This window comes from Carcharodon carcharias, chromosome 10 (assembly GCF_017639515.1).
Source record: "Carcharodon carcharias isolate sCarCar2 chromosome 10, sCarCar2.pri, whole genome shotgun sequence".
Classification (NCBI taxonomy): domain Eukaryota; kingdom Metazoa; phylum Chordata; class Chondrichthyes; order Lamniformes; family Lamnidae; genus Carcharodon; species Carcharodon carcharias.
Window position 1 is genome coordinate 15,274,044 of NC_054476.1, and position 17,827 is coordinate 15,291,870.

The 17,827-nt window shown below is 46.1% G+C and overlaps 1 protein-coding gene across 1 annotated transcript in view; it reads right to left on the reverse strand.

The window, feature by feature from the left end:
* ano3 (anoctamin 3) overlaps nucleotides 1–17,827 on the reverse strand; it is a 599,584-nt gene that overhangs the window by 274,809 nt on the left and 306,948 nt on the right. The window lies entirely within an intron of this gene.

The following is a 17,827-nucleotide window of genomic DNA, read 5'->3' on the forward strand; positions in this document are numbered from 1 at the left end:
AGAAGACTGTGTGTTCAAGACCCAAGCAAAAATCAAGGCCGACACTCGAGTGCAGCACTGAAGGAGCACTGCACTGCCGGAGGTGCCATATTTCAGATGAGACATTAAACCGAGGCCCCGTCTGTCTGGATGGATGTTCAAGATGCCATGGCACTATTCCGAAGAAGAGTAGGGGAGTTATCCCCGGTGCCTTGGCTGATATTTATCATTCAATCAACATCAAAATAAAAGATTATCTGGTCATTGTCACATTGCTGTTTGTGGGATCTTGCTGCGTGCAAATCGGCTGTTGTGTTTCCTACATTACAACAGTGACTACGTTTCAAAAGTCCTTCACTGGTGTAAAGTGCTTTCAGCCCTCCGGTGGTTGTGAGGAGAGCTATATAAACATAAGTTCTTTTCCCTGCTTAAAAATAGGGCTATTGTGAGGTTGGATAGAAATTTGAGGCAGGACTCTCTGGGAGGAATTTTATGGCCCCATCGCAGCGAGGGTTGGGTTGTAAAATATGTCGAGCCATTCAAAAGACCATGGACAACGGCGGGACTGTAAAATCCTGCCGGCGTAAAATTCTGCCCTCTGGATTTATATCTTCAGGTGTGTTTGGAGTATAAAAGCAAAGGGCAGAAGGTCGCTCTTGGCAGGGGTGCTCGGTGGGGGTGGGCAGTAAGCTGACCGCCGGCCGCAATCGGCACCACACCTGGATTTCACACTGGCGGGGTCAAGTAAGGCCCGCCCAGCATGAAACTAGAGTGGCAGTGCAGAGTGCAGCCTGAGAGCTGCCGCAGGGAGATGAAGGGATGTTAAAAAAATTAAAAAACTAAAAATGTAATAAAACATGTCCCCTCATGCGACTCTGTCACATGAGCAGGGACGTGTTATTAATGAAAAATTGAAGTTTTTATTTTAATTTTATTCGTTTTTGGAAACCTCATCCCGCCCGTGGATGAGATTTCCCCCCAAAAAATGCAAAGGCCGCCTGGCCTCTTTGTCTGCCCGAGAAAGCAGCGAAATCTTTACATTAATTGACAACTTAATGGCCTTGACGGGCCTTTTAATTGTAGGTGGGCTCCGACACGTGCCCGCCCACCGAACCATCGCGCGACTGCGCGTTGGGGACGGCACGCTCGGACGACATCAACGCGCGTCAATTCCCGCTCGAGTGGGTCAGGCGTGCACCCGCTCACCGAGTGAAAATCTCTGCCCAAAGTAGCACTTACCTTTTTTAATTTGCAAAGCAGGCACGACAACTCTTGCTAAGCACGTGCGGTTGCTTCACGCCGATTGAGGCTGACACAAGGTTTATCAGTGCATCAAAATGGGAGTGAACGGTCACTGAGCCCGAACCCAAATTCATTCTAACCCAGGTTAGAATGAGGTCTTGTGTTTATCTGGACTCCAAGCTCTCTTTGCACCAAGGACAATTACATTTCAATATCAATGTGGGCAGAATCGTTTTGCGTAGAATGATTTGATCAAATCTAATCATCACATCAAGTTTGGGGTAGACCTCAACAATAACAATAACAAGTTGCATTTATATTGCACCTTTGACATAATGAAACACCCCAAGGCACTGCAATACGTGTGTTATGAAGCCAATTTTGACACCGAGTCATATGAGGAGATATTAGGGCAGGTAGCTAAAAGCCTGATCAAAAAAATGAGTTTTAAGCAAAATCTCAAAGCAAGAAAAGAGAGATACACGGTCAGAGGGGTTTAGGGAGGAAATTACAGAGCTAAGGGCCTAGATAGCTAAAGGCTGAGCCATCATTAGTGCAGCAGGGATGCTCAAGAGGCCAGAATTATTTGAGTACAGCTATGTTGGACAGTTTTGTGATTGGTGGAGATCACAGAGATTGGTGGTAGTGGTAGGGGAGCAAGGCTATGGAGATATGGAGGGACTTTAAAACAAGAATTTTGAAATTGAAGCATTGCTTGACTGGGAGCCAATGCAGGTCAATGAGCATGGCGGGGATGGGTGAAAGGAGCTAAACATGAGGAAGAACACAGGCAGCAGAGTTTTGGGATGATAGAATGTAGGAGGTTGGCCAGTAGAGCATTGGAATAGTCATGTGTCAAGTAGCAAAGGCAAGGATGAGTGTTCCAGGCAGAAGAGCTGAGGAAGGGCAAGCCGGGCAATGTTGTGGAGGTGCAAATAGATAGTCTTACTGATGGTGCAAAAGTGTGGTAGGAATTTCATCTCCAGGTCAAATACGACACCAAGAATCCAAACATTTTGGCTCAGCCCCAGACAAGTGCCAAGGAGAGGGGTGGAGTCAGTCATTGTGGAATGAAGTTTGCAGCAGGGAGGGAAAACAATTCAAAAGTTCATCTGCTAATGCCTGCAGGATGCACCCTCTAACCAGTTCCAACCTAAAATGGCAACCGGGTCTTATTTACATCATTGGATCTCAATTTGTTTACTAAAAGGGGCTTGCCACTTGAAAGAAGTAGGACACTCTGTGGTAGGGCTGTTTTGAAATGTAACTTAACTATATCATTGGTCTTAACAGGTCGATGCAGCTACTGACGCAGGTTTCGTCTGTTATCACATTGCTAACTTCAAGCGGGGCAAGTGAAAATTGACCCCAGAGTGAAAACCGATTGGAATAGATGCTGGGTTTATCAAAATGCTAATGGTATTCTAAGAAAATTTGGGATGCTCGGTTTATTTATTACATTTACTTGCAATTCAGATAGATTAAAATCGCTGAAATCATCGAAGCCTGGAGTCAGCTGGGGAACAGCTGGATGTGCGGAGATGTTGGACTCATTTTGAAAGAAAAGTGATTTTTCCAATTAAATTGTTTAGTTCTAAGCAGTAGCTGATCCAGGGATCATTATGAATTGGATGAGATTTAGTCTGACACTTTAAAACTTTAAAGCAAATGGTCTGGTCATTTATCTGCTTGCTGCCTATGGAACGTTGCTGTGTGCAAATTTGCAGCCACACCTCCTTCATTAAACAGTGATTAGCCACATAAGAGTGGCCAGCAGAAGTTGCTGTCAGCTTCACAGATCAGTGACAGTGAGTTCTGACACAGGCCTTGGCACAGTGGGGTTGCCAGTGGACTGGTATTCCAGAGACCCAGGGTAACGTTCCTGTGACCTGGGTTCGAATACCACCGTAGCAGATGGTGAGATTTGAATTCAATAAACGTCTGGAATTAAAAGTTTGATGATGACCACAAAGCCATTGCTGATTGTTGTAAAAGCCCATCTGGTTCACTAATGCCCTTTAGGGAAGGAAATCCGCCATCCTTACCTGGTCTGGCCTACATGTGACTCCAGACCCACTGCAACGTGTTTGACTCTTAAATGGCCTCTGAACAAGGGCACATCAACTGCAAAATGCAGGCCATTAAATTCCAATTGCATTGACCAACCCCTGGCCTGCTTTAACAATTCATTTTCTAAGCACTGGGCAACATTTCTGGACTGATCGTATTTCTTTTTCCACCTCACATAGTTCACTTCCCTGCTTCCCCAACCATCCAACCCCACTTCTCAAAGCCCAACACTCAAGGTGTTCCAGTTTGGTAGCATCTGCAGATATGGTCCATTTCTAGTTTGACAATATGATAGGCCAACTCTTGAGCCTTCTGCCCCTGGCTCTGGTAGCGATATGTCCTCTATCCTATTAAGCTATTCTTCCAATCAGATATGTGATTTTGCTACAGACTAATTGAATTTGGAGATAAGCATTCATGGTCTAATTTAATTTTTTTAAGATGAGTTAGGGTTGCTGGCTTGGAGTGTGCTGCACAGAGGTGGGAGCAATGCAAGGTAATATTCTAACTGATTAATTCAGATGGCATTCTGAACAATTCAAGCAGGTGCTATAACTTCTATCTTAGCCCTAAGTATAGATTATTGCATTGAAATTGTTCATCAGACTGAATCCTGGGACGGCAGGATTATCATATGAGGAGAGATTGGGCCAACTAGACCTATATTCACTAGAGTTTAGGAGAATGAGAGGGGATCTTATTGAAACGTATAGAATTCTGACAGGGCTGGACAGACTGGATGCATGGATGATGTTTCCCTGGGGGCTCTGGAACAAGGGGTCACAGTCTCAGGATACAGTGTAGGCCACTTAGGACTGAGATGAGGAGAGACTTCTTCACTCAGAGGGTGGTGAACCTGTGGAATTCTCGACCACAGAGGCTGTGGAGGCCAAGTCACTGAATATATTAAGAAAGATCATTAGAATCTAAAAGGCATCAAGGGGTATGGGGAGAGAGCGGGAGTAAAGCGTTGAGATAGAGGATCAGCCATGATCATATTGAATGGTGGTGCAGGCTCAAAGGGCTGAATGACCTGCTCCTGCTTCTATTTTCTATGTTTCTATGGGCAGAATTTTGCCCTCGATGGGCAAGCGGGCCCCACCAGCTGGGCGGCGGGTGGACAGCCGACCCCTGCTGCTGAAACGGGGCCCGCCGCCATTTTGAGTGGGCGGGCCAATTAAGGCCCGCCCAGCGGCCTTCCCCACAGGAAGCACTATGCACTTCCTGTGCGGGGTGGGGGAGGGAATCCCCAGCTGTCAAAGTGCACTCTTTCGCACACTGCTCCCTGAGACTAAGTCCTGTCTCGGGGAGATTCGTGACAAGTAAGTAAAGTCTAAAGATAGATAAATATTGAAATTATTAACATGTCCCCCTCATGTGACAATGTCACATGAGATGGGACATGTTAATAAGAAACACATAAAGTTTATTAAATGGTTAGAAAACGGACATGAAACTTCATCCTGCCAGTGGATGGAGTTTCATGAATAATCTGGAGCCCGCTGGGGCTCCTGGCCTGCCCGCCAGAATTAAGCTTGGCCGGTCAGGTCTTTAATTATCTTAATGAGCCTGTCAATGGCCTCAATTGGCCATTAACAGGTCAGCGGGCGGACAGCTGATTTCCCTGTCAGCCCTCCTTCCTAAAGATTTAAAGGGACCGGGATGACGTCGAGGGATCCCTCCCGTCATCATCCCGCGTGATTTTCCCCTTGGCGAGTGGGCCCCGCCCCCCCAAATCGCCCAGGGGAAAATCCTGCCCGATGTTTCTGAATCATGCCTTGCTATGTGTGTTACGTTTCTCTTCCAAAAACACAAACACTCTGGGCAGAATTTTCACCTCATGCACGCCCGACGCACTGGAGCGTGAAATGATGTGCGATAGCGTCGGGTGAGCACCCTGGTGTCAACGGGCAGTCGCGCAATAGTTCGGACACAGACCCGCACGGAAATCGGCAGCGCGCTCGCCTACAACTAAAAGGCCGAGTGGCCTTTGCACTTTTTTGGAAACCTCATCCACGGGCGGGATGAGGTTTCCAACAGCACCAAAAGCAGAGTGACATGAGGGGACATGTTTTGTGACATTTTTCAAATCTTTATTTTTGAGAACTCTTCATCTCCCTGAGGCTGTTCTGTGCGTCGGGGAGATTCTCCAGTGGGCACCCGCGCTCGCCCTCCTTCTCCACCCCACTCCCCGCACAGGCAGCGCCTAGCGCTGCGGGTCGCCTTTCACACTGGGCCGGACTTAACTGGCCTTCCAGCCTCGATTGCGGGCAGTGGTCGGCTTCCCAAAAGCCACCGCCCGCCCCCTCCAAGCCTGCCCGCCGAGGTCAAAATTCTGCCCTTTGAGACGTGATCTTTTTTTCTCACGTTTCCGCTCAAACTTATATTTGCAGGTTGCCGAATGAGAAATCTGTCATGAACCGGTGCAATCAGGCAACGCCTTTGCTTAAACAAATATTCCTCAGTATATTTAGGAACAGTAACAGGTGCTGTTTGATTAATACAGCCTTCTGTGCGTTTGTCACAAAAAAGTCATTTAAATCAGTGTCTAATCTACCCTGAATAACTGAAAACGATTTTTAAAAAAAATCTCTCCACAACTATTTGCTAGTTTCATTGGTAAATGTCTGTTCCTGGGCAAATTATTTAAAAAAAATTGTTTTGAAATACCCCACTTTGTGTACTTGCACCAAAACAAAGGGCCGGAGTTTTCTGCCTGTCGGGCTGGTGGTGCAGGAGCAGGTGTAGATCCAATCGGCGCTCCCCATCGGATCCGCGCCGCCATTTTACATGGGCGGGCCAATCAAGGCCTGCGCAGTGTGACGCGCGCTCGGAAGCGCTGAGTGCTCCCTTTGCGGGTGGGGGAGGGGGGGTTGCCTGAATCGGGAGTGTGCTCTTTCACGCATGCACACCAAAAAACGCAGATAAGTTTTAAGATTAAAAAGCTTAACAAAGTGGTGAAAACATTTTCAAGACATGTCCGCTCATGTGAAACTGTCACATGAGCTGGGACATGTGCATTGATTTTAATTAAAATTTTCGTGAAAATTTAAAATCATTCATGAAGCCTCCTCCTGCCCGTGGATGAGGTTCCATGAAAAATGAGAAGGCCGCCTAGGCTCTTCGCCTGCCCCCCTCCCCACCTCGCCAACCTTGAGGTCGGACAGGCAGCTCAGGTGATTGCTTAAGTGGCTTTTTAAATGGCCTTAATAGGCCTTTGGCAGCTTGGCGGGTGCAGCCGCCGATCTGAAAATCTAAATGACGCACGCCCGACATCACAGTCATCAACTTGCATTGTGCTGTGCCCAATCATATCGTGACAAGTATTCCTTTGAAAAACTATTTCAAAAAAAGGTGGAAAAGAGCAGTAAAGATCGGTGTACTTCAACAAAGGCTCTCTAAGGCAAAGCAAAGAATACCTGCCCTAGGTGAATATTTATATCAAAAGCCACTGTTTATATCGTAAGTCATGCTGAGGTGCACTTTTTCTACCAGACATCAGAAAACCAACATAAAATTCCTTTACCAGTCTAGCGACAGGATTACTGCAGCAGAAGAAAAATGACATCACAGCTTTTAACATCACAGAGCTTCACCTTCAATACAATAAAGCCAGCAGACCATATTTAATGGCTCAACCATTAAAGTGCTGCATTTTCACTTCAGCTAGTCTTATTGACACAGGCAGAACTTTCTTTTAAAGCTCGATTTATAAACAATAGGCATGACAAATATCTGCTGCTGCATTTTGAATTTTGATTTTGTTGATTAACAGCTTATTAATTCCTTTTCATTTACTTCCTCTGTGAGCCTGTCAGTATCAGTAAATTCTGCTAAATAGACACACAGATAGATCATCTGTTCACGTACAGGTCACGGTGAGTTCCAAACAAATGTGACGTCTGTGATAGAAATTAGGAAAGAGCTTAATGACATTTGGCAGCTCTTCCGATTGCGCATGTAGGTTAAGAGCCAGGGGTTTTGCTTTACTGAGTATTATTATACTTTCCAGAACTGTGAGTAATAAGCATTCCTCAGAAGCTGTTATCCACCCAAGAACTATTTTAGGCATCGCAAGTGAAAGTACTTGACTAATTCAAGGAAGTTGTGTGGTGTTGATGGTGGGAAACCAACTGATAACCACAATTCTTAACACAAAATTTTCTTGCAAAAGGAGAACGAAAAATCTCTTTAAATAGTATCACTCATGACTTCAGGATATCCCAAAACACTTTCCAGCCAATGAAGTACAACTTTTTTGAAGTGTAATCACGGTTGTATTAAAGGAGACATAGCAGCCAATTTGCACACAGCAAGGTTCCAGAGGCAGCAAGGAAATAAATGACCAGACCATCAGCCTTAAGGTTTTAAAATGTCAGACTAAAACTCATCCAATTCATAATGATCCCTGGGGTTTGCACAGCGACTGCTTATAACTAAACAATTTAATTGGAAAATATAACTTTGCTTTCACATGAGATTTCATATCACATTGATGTATAAGTTTGTATATTGTTAAGGGTGCATATTGAGAACATTGATCATGACAGTATGACATTATGTAGAAAATTATAAACAATTCCTGTCTCATTTGCATATTTCCCAACTTTCATTAAAAATGCGAATCATTACTGCGTGCAGTTTTGGAGTCCTTATTTGAAAAAGAATATAACTGCAATAGAAGCAGTTCAGAGAATGCTCACTGGACTCATTCTAGGGATAGAGGGCTTATTTTGTGAAGAAAGGTCAAACAGGTTGGGCCTACACCCATTGGAGATTAGAAGAGTGAGAGATGTTGTTATTGAAACATATAAGGTCCTGAGGGGACTTAATAGGTGAATACTGAGAGGATATTTCCTTCTGTAGGGGAGATGAGAACGAGAGGGCACAGTTTAAGAATAAGAGGTCTCCCTTTTGAGATGAAGATGAGGGGAGTTTTTTTCTCTCTCAGAGGATCAATAGTCTGTGGAATTCTCTTCCCCCCAAAAACACTGGAGGTTGGGCCATTGAAATTATCCACACCGAGCTAGTTTGTTTTTATATAGACAAGGGAGTCGAGGGTTATGAGAGCAGGCAGGAAAGTGGAGTTGAGACCACAATCAGGTCATCATTCAAACGGCAGGAAAGGCTGAAAGGGCTGAATGACCTACCCCTGCGCTTGTGTCCCATGTCCTATGTTCTGCTGGGACACAGGAAGTCTGCATTAGAAATGCATTTCCAAAATGAGCCATCAATCAGTTTGTTCAGCACTCAATGCCATAAATACCGCGGGCAGAATCTTCCGGTCGGTGTGCGGGGTCAGGCCCAACACGCCGACGCATAATGATGTCGGGCGCACCCACCGAAATCTTAAGGGCCTATTAAGGCCCTCAAGAAATTAATGAAAGTCCTTAAGAACGCTGCCCGTCCAGCCTTAGGTTGGTGGGCAGGCGAAAAGCCCCAGCGGCCTGCATGCTTTTCAGGAAACGTCATCCACGGGCGAGATGAGGTTTCCTGAAGCTTTTATAAAATAAATAAATCAGCGTTCCCATCTTTACAGACATGTCCCAACTCATGTGACACAGTCACACGAGAGGGCATGTTTGAATAAAATTTTAATTCGATTCTGTCGTGATTTTATGGTACATTTGATCTCCCTCAGGCAGCTCTGTGCCTCAGGGAGATTTCTGCGCACGTGCGTGAAAGACCGCAGGCACCGACCCTCCCTCCTCCCCCCCACACCCCCCCACCGCCCGCACAGGTAGCGCTGAGCGCCATGGAACACGTATCACGTTGGACAGGCTTTAATTGGCTCCGCGCCTGCCCCCGCCCAGTCCTGCCCAGCCCACCCCCCATAGGAAATATCCAGGCCCGCAAATACGTTCATCTACTTCAAATAAAAACAGTTTCGGACGAAAGGTCAAGGATCTGACAGGTTAACCCGACCTTCCCCTCTCCGTGGATGTTGCCTGACCTGCTGAGCGATTCTCGCGTTTTCAGTTTTTATTTCCCATTTCTGCCATATTTTGCTTTTTGATCACGTAAAGTTTGGCTTGCGACTCATTCTCGTAGGGGGGTGAACAGGAGCTGTGTGTCAAATCCGATCAATGTGCGCCTTCACCACAAAGAAGCCAAACCAAAAACAAAAGCCTTTAAGCTGAGACTTTGTTGTGTAAGTGAAAATTAATTCAATAGATCAATGGAGGCAATTTTTTTAAAGATTAGGGGCATTTCAGTGAGTGTGGAATTTGAACCTATTAAAAGCAATAGTTTTTCTGTTACTGTCTAGCAAGAAATCCTATTAGGAAATGGTGGAACCGATAACAACGCTGAAAGAAAACTCAAATCTTTTGGTTCCCTCACCCAATCCGCTTTAAACCCCTAAAGCTAAAAGTTCCAAGTAATAATTTCTAATGTAATTTAAAAACACATGAAATCAATCTCCCAATACCTCAAACAACTCACTTTTATACTGTTCCAAGCTTGTGGGCATGAAAACCAACAAGCTCTTTGAGCTGTGTATGCTCTCAGCAACTTCTCCACATCCCTGCACCCCTGACACCCCAACTTCACCGGCTGTGACACCACGCCCCCCCATTCCCCTACTTCCCCCATCCCATTTTATTTCCTCAAGCAGCAGATACTACAGGTTTAGCAATAGGCTCATGCATGAGATCGTCTTTGACCTTGAGGGACAACTCCAGCTTCTCCTGGTGCAGGAGAATGAGTAGTGCAAACCTGTCAACCCATTTGAAAATGCACCCACTGTTCAATTCCATTGAAGCAGTGTACTGAGAATGGTGTACAGTAGTCTTGTGCTGGGTGGGAAAGGATGTGATGGAGGGGAGGGCACTTTGGACCGTGGTGGGGGTGTGGATCGGAAGAAAGGTGGCTCTAGAGAGAAGAGATGAGTAAAGAGCAGCACACAGCCTTGCTACTCTTGTGAGGTAACTAAAGCGCTCCATGCTCTGCTGGGCTTTTCCAACTCCACTCACTGGCAGGGTCTTCTGGTCCCGCTGAAAGTCAATGGAATTTTGGCTGGTCTGTGGATCCCACCATGACAGGGCCGTAAAATCCCAGCCCAAAGTCTCTGGGGTGACAGTCCTGAGGCTGGTGACCTCGGGAGACTTTTTCTACACTTGGTGGACAGAGCGTTTGACAATGCAGTTAGGGAATAGGAGCTCCCTCCTCACCCTCACCTCTTCCAGAAACATCTCCAGGGAGACTTCTGAGAACCTGGGGACTTTGCCTGCAACTGATTTTATTGAATATTCTTCCAGTGTTTTAAAGTTGAAAGAAGCCATTAGGGAGAGCAACATCCCTTTAAGAGACCATTTCCCACTTTGAATAAGCTTTTTGCTGACCTGTGTTGCTCACAGTGTAAGTGGGCAGGTTTCACTTCGAGCAGTTAGTTCAGTAGGAAGCTCACAAAGGATAAGGCCGGTACATTAAAGTGCCAGCTCTGAAGAAGGGCTATACAGACCCAAAACATTAACTCTGCTTCTCTCTCCACAGATGCTGTCAGACCTGCTGAGTTTTTTCCAGCAGTTTTTCTGCTTTTCTGTTTTTATTTCAGATTTCCAGCATCTGCAGTATTTTGCTTTCATTAAAGTATCTCGGGTCTGCTTTGGCTGAAGTTCTTTTTAATTCATTCAGGGGATGGGGGTGTCACTGGCTAGGCCAGCATTTATTGCCCATCCCTAATTGCCCTTGAGGAGGTGGTGGTGAGCTGCCTCCTTGAACCGCTGCACTCCATGTGGTGTAGGTACACCCACAGCGCTGTTAGGAAGGGAGTTTCAAGATTTTGACCCAGTGACAGTGAAGCAACAGTAATACTTTCCAAGTCAGGGTGGTGAGCAGCTCGGAGGGGAACTTCCAGCTGGTGGTGTTCCCATCTATCTGCTGCCCTTGTCCTGTTAGATGGCAGTGGTCGTGCGTTTGGAAGGTGCTGTCTTGTTCAAACTGAAATGTAACCTTACTCATCCACGTCTGGCCCAGACCTAAAACCAGGTCTATCATCTAAGAATTTTTTTGTTTAGTCTTCTAAATTCCTGAAGTTATGTGCAGTTACCTTCACCATTAAACACACTCCCAATTTTTAAATAAAAACAGAAAATTCAGGAAATACTCAGCAGGTCAGGCAGTATCTGTGGAGAGAGAAACAAAATGGACAATTAAAGTTGATTTCCTTTCATATTTTGGTGTTGCGCTCAAACCTTCTCTACTCAAGTTAAGGCCATTTATTATATATATATATATTTGCATGATGGTAACCATGGTGCTTAGCTCAGGTTCTCAACAGAATGCATGTGCACTGTCTTCCAGGATACTCAGGAGCAACTCCAAAGGACATTTCTATTGAATTAAACAGAACCTCTAGTATTCAGAAGTCATTGCTCTGCATTGTAATCCTCAAATCCATTAACAAATACATACTGAAATAATTTGGGAGAGTAATTCTTTGATACATGCTAGTCATTGCCAGTCTAGCTTGTTGTCAGTGTAGAATCAGAAACCGACTCTGTTTTGTAGCCGATGGATGTGTACCGGAGATGGGCTGTAAAAGCTTGTGCAAAAAAGCTTTAAAAGCCTGAAAACAATATATCGTGGGCAGCCATTAGTGATGCTATTAGAAAAACTACTTTTATCATAGGGATTGCCAAGGGAACACAATAACTAGCATAATAAAGGTGGGTCTTTGGCTGCACAGGCAAGAGGAGAATGCCATTGCAGATGCAACATCCTTACTTAGGCTGCACAAATCAATTCCATGCCAAATCCAGAGGCACAACTTCAGTGTCACTGCGCAAAATAATGTCTGACTATCCAAACAAGAAAGACCACTGCGACAGCTAATTCCATTAGGTGTAACATTCTGATGCAGCATGTGTACAGAAAAGAAGATGCATGACTTGTCTGTGCCACAACATCTAAACAAGCAGGGCTGACTGCGTGCCAGAGAAATGACTAAACAAGATGAGTTAGACCCAATCGTGTCTGTGGCTTGGACAATCACATTGTTCTGTCCATAAAATGACAGCCAGAAACAAATAGATGCTTGAACTTCAGCAAAACAAATTCATTGTTTAATAGGGGAAAGATAGACTTAGATGAAAGTCAATATTTGATGTTTGAAAAATATATACAATAAAAACAAAGCATTAAATCCAAAATGATAACATTTATACCTTTAGTATTAGCACAGAGTACTTTATTGTCATTTTTAAAAATTTTCTTTCTTTTTTTGTATTTTTGTATTTTAGTTAAATTGATTATGAAGCCTAATTCAGTCTTTGTCTGCAATTGGAGTTGACTTTAATAGTTATTACTGTAGTTATTGGTATCGATCTCTCTCTGGGGACGATGGACTGTGCCCAGGCTGTATGTCACTTCTGGGTTGAACATCGTCTCTTGTGGCTGTAGAGGCCGATTTGTGAGTGGCAGTCCCTTCTGAAGCTGGCACAGATGAATAGAGTCGGCCCTGATGCTTTTTCCTTCTGTCAAGCTTTCTTTTTCACTATCTGGTCATTTCTTTTGTCCTCTGTTTGTTTCCATGTTTTTCCTGACTGCTTGTCTCCAGGCACTCCGGTCAGCAGCAAGAACTTCCCATCCATTGACTCCGACCATCCACCGACTCCGATCCCGGTCAACCTGAAGTCTTGCTTGCAGTGATCCTTGTATCACAGACGAAGGCAACCTCTTGGTCTCCTACTGATAGCAAGCTCACTGTACAGCATGTCTTTGGGGATGCGAACATCATCTATTCAGCTCACGTGACCCAGCCAACTGAGTTGCCGCTGACTCAAGAGGACAAACATGCTGGAGGTCCGTGCGCGCTGGCACACTTACACGTGTGGCACTCTGTCTTACCAGGAGATGCCCAATATCCATCTGAAGCAACGGAGGTGGAAGCTGTTCAGCCACTTTCTTGGCCTGCATAAGCTGTCCGTGCCTTGTTACTATAAAGGAGGGCACTGAGAACAAAAGGCCAGTACACACACAGCTGTGTATTTTCAGTTAGCTTGCAGTTGGTCCACACTCGACTTCTCAACTTTGACATGACAGCTAAGGCCTTGGCAAACCTGGTGCGGATTTCGGCATCAAGGGACAAGTTGCTGGTAATCGTTGATCTAAGGTATGTGAAGCTATCCTCCTGAGTGAGGTTGTCACTGTTGACGGAAGGTGGGGTCACTTATGTCTTGGCCCATAACTTTGGTCTTCTTGACACTGATTGTCAGTCCAAACTACTGAATGTCCAGGGTAACCGATCTACAAGCTGTTGCAAGTGAACTTCAGTATGAGATACCAGCGCAGTGCCATTAGCGAACAGCAACTCGCAAACTGGGACATTATGCACTTTGGTCTTGGCGTGCAGTCTTGCCAAGTGAAACAGCTTGTTGTTGCAGAAAGCGTACAATAGCCACAGGGAGAACAACATAGCAAAGAGAGTTGGCGCCAGGTCGTAGCTCTACTTTACCCTGCTGCTGATCTTGGAAAAATCCAACGATGCTCCATTAAAAAACTGACAAAACTCTGCATGTTCTTGTCGAAATAATGAATGAGCCCCAGGAGCCCAGGCCAGCAGACTATTTCCTGCAGCAGGTTAAAGAGCCCATCTCCTTTGACGAGGTTGAAGGGCTTGCTGAAATCGGCAGCCTGCCCGCCATTTTTAAATAAATAATTAACGGCCAATTGAGCTTAACACTAAGTCAATTGACTGGGATGTTACGCTGCCCATCATGATGCGGTTGGCATGGGCAGGCAGGTGGGATTGGGCAGTCCATCTTTTGCACCCTAACTAATAAAGGTGGGAAGGATAGGGGGAGGCACATCATTCAGGGAGTGCCCTGTGCACATTGGGGACACTATCCCCAATGCGTTAATCCTCCATTGTTCCAATCCACTAGCCCTCCAAAATCAGTCCCCCATCAAGGCTGCCCCATCCCTCCCCAACCAAAAAAAGCCCGACTTACGGCTTCAGCGTCCATCTTCTCTCCATTGCGGGCCAGCTTGAGGTCCCGGCAGGGCCCATGACCCCGTTCTGGTGCTGCTGGAACTACTAGGGCTGCCAGCCAATCAGATCGGCCAGCAGCTCTCGAGGCTTGAGGGTGGGTCTTCCTCCCACTGAGGGGTGGAAGTCCCACTCTCGGCCTGCTTAGCCCACCATCAGCATGTAATAGCGTCAGGGTATGCTTCAGGCCTGCCGACTTTCCTTCCACAGGCGGGGGGGGGAATGGTGGGAGGGGGTTGCAAGTATTTGGTTCCCACCCCCCCGCCACAAATCATAAGGTTGAGCCCAATCTACCATTCCGCCATTTTGTCAGAAGAAAGTTGATTCATTCACAGAAGATGTTAAAGGAACTCGAGACATTATTTTTATCTTTCAAACTGAGAAACACGTTACCAATTTGTCCATAATGCGTGCAAAACGACTCTGTAACTTTCCATAGTGACAAAAGCTGTTCTAAGGGTCTCAGATATTGCCCGACTAACATAAGGTCACAAATACAATTTTGAAAAGAAATACTTCCCTAAGACAAGGGGCGAAATATTGCACTCGTCGGCTGGGCTCACACCCGACCCGAGCGAGGGTAAAATGGATGCGCGATAATGTCAGGCGAGCGACCCGAGGTCATCGCGCACTTGCACGATATTTCGGTTGGCGGGTGTGTACTGGAGTCGGCAGCTTGCCCACCAACAATTAGGAAGCCTATTAAGGCCCTTAATCAATTAACTGACTCGAATTTTTCACTGCCCGTCCAGGTTGCCAGGCAGGTAAAAAGGCCAAGCGGCTTTTGCATTTTTGGCGAAACTTCATCCACGGGTCGGGATGAGGTTTTGACCAGTGATTTAAAAAAAAAATTAAAAGCTTTTAACGCTCATATTTAACATGTCCTTGCTCAGAGTCACATGAAGGGACATGTTTTCATTATTTTTAATATCTTTATTTTTATTGTTAAAAATCTTCAGCTCCCTGAGGCAGCTCTGTGGCTCAGGGAGCTTTTACTGCGCGCACCCAGAATCATTGAATCACAGAATCACACAGTGCAGAAGAGACCCTTCGGCCCATCGAGTCTGCACCAACATGTGAGAAACACCTGACCTACCTACCTAACCCCATTTACCAGCACTTGGCCCATAGCCTTGAATGTTATGACATGCCAAGTGCTCATCCAGGTACTTTTTAAAGGATGTGAGGCAACCTGCCTCCACCACCCTCCCAGGCAGCGCATTCCAGATCATCACCACCCTCTGGGTAAAAAAGTTTTTCCTCACATCCCCCCTAAACCTCCTGCCCCTCACCTTGAACTTATGTCCCCTTGTGATTGACCCTTCAACTAAAGGGAGCAGCTGCTCCCTATCCACCCTGTCCATGTCCCTCATAATCTTGTACACCTCGATCAGGTCGCCCCTCAGTCTTCTCCGCTCCAACGAAAACAACCCAAGTCTATCCAACCTCTCTTCATAACTTAAATGTTTCATCCCAGGCAACATCCTGGTGAATCTCCTTTGCACCCCCTCCAGTGCGATCACATCCTTCCTATAATGTGACGACCAGAACTGCACATAGTACTCCAGCTGTGGCCTCACCAAGGTTCTATACAACTCCAACATGACCTGCCTACTTTTGTAAAGTATGCCTCAATTGATAAAGGCAAGTGTCCTATATGCCTTTTACACCACCCCACTAACATGCCCCTCCGCCTTCAGAGATCTATGGACACACTCGCCAAGGGCCTTTTGTTCCTCAGAACTTCCTAGTGTCATGCTGTTCATTGAATACTTCCTTGTCAAATTACTCCTTCCAAAGTGTATCACCTCACACTTTTCAAGGTTAAATTCCATCTGCCACTTAACACCCGCGCGACCATCAGCGCCCCCTGTCCCCACCCCAGCAGCACTGCAGCGTGCGTTTCACACTGGCTGGCTGGCTGTTAATTGGCCAGCCAGCGTGAATTCCATGTTGGGGCCCCTACGCGGGTGACAGACAGCTTCGCGGCCGCTCCCGGACCCGCCCACCATACCCGTACAACAAGGGCAAAATGCTGCCCAAAAGGTTTAATAATAGTGATTATTAACTTGGCCACAAGGAAAATGCTAGAGAATAAGACATTATCCATGGCCAGAATTTGACACTTCGCGCCCCCACCTCCCTCCCCACTCCGGCCCCCATCCCGCCCAGCCCCCCCCACCAGCGGGTACTAAGGTTGGGGGGGCGGGGGGGAAGCATGAAATTTCAAGGACAGGGTTCACACTGGGTTCCCAACCGCCCCCAATCTGGTAGTGATTTTACGGTGGGATGGGCAGTGCCCCAGACAAGAAGCCCTCCGATGCCCCAGTTAGGGCCCTTTTCCTGCCCAGTCTCAATTTTTACTCTGGTGAGTAGATGACAGGTCAAGGGGGTTAGGCTGGAACTAAACTGAGTTTGATTTTGGATGGGTTGGGAGGGTTGGGAAGGGTGGGGTGCACTTCCATCATAAGCCCCTTCTGAGTGAGGCGCATTCCCCTTAGGTCGTGGTAATCTCCAGCCCTCCCTCTGATGGCCTGGGTTTGGATTGAAATGCAATAATGTTCTAAAGGTCCTACCTGGCTTGCCATAGTCATGTGATCTCTGCCATGAGACACTGGCCGGGAGAAGCCATGTTACTTTCAGTTCTAATAATGACAGAGTACAAGAAGCACTGTACTCACTGAGCTCGGAACCAACTACATTGGCTCCTAGTTAAGAAACACCTCAACTACAAAATTATCAACCTTGTTTTAACATTCCTTCATGACTTCATTCCCACCGCGTCGCCCCCCCCTCCCATCATTCTGATCTCTTCTAGCCCCACAACTCTCCGAAATGTTTATGCTCCTCTAATTCTGGTCTTTCGAGCACCCACGATTTAAATCGCTCAACCCTTGGCAATGCCTTCGGTCTAGGGCCTAAGCTTCTCTCTTCCATCCTTTATGACACCCATGAAAACCTACATGTTTGACCGACCTTTGGACATCTGCCCAAATGTCTCCTTCTCTGGCTTTAGAACTTTGCTTTAAAATGATCCTGTGAAGCGTTTTAGGATGTTTCATTACCTCAACAGTGCTAAGTCTCCAAGTATTACCAGTCTGGAGAAACTTTTGGCTTGAGGCCAGGGATGTAGCCTCAGGCAACAAGGTGCAGATCGAAACCAAATTCACTGATATGTAATAGTTATTACATTTAGTATTTGTACCTGCAGGAACTTTGTGTTCAGCAGACACACTTATTTTATTCATGTTGCCTGCTTTAACAATGCACAGCATGAAGCTAGTCAAATTGAAAACAAATGTGGCATACGTTGGAAATCTGAATTAGGAACAGAAAATACCAAGAGACAGACAGGAGGTCAGTCAGGGTATCTCTGGCCGGAACAGACAGGCCAACACTTTTATAGCGCCTTTAACATTGAACAACATCCCATGGAGCAACAAAAGTAGCCAGGCAACGACTAACACCAAGACAGAGAATGTGGGATTAAGAAGAGCTTGGTAAAAGAGACATTGCTTTAAAAAGAAAGACGTGCTTTTACATAGC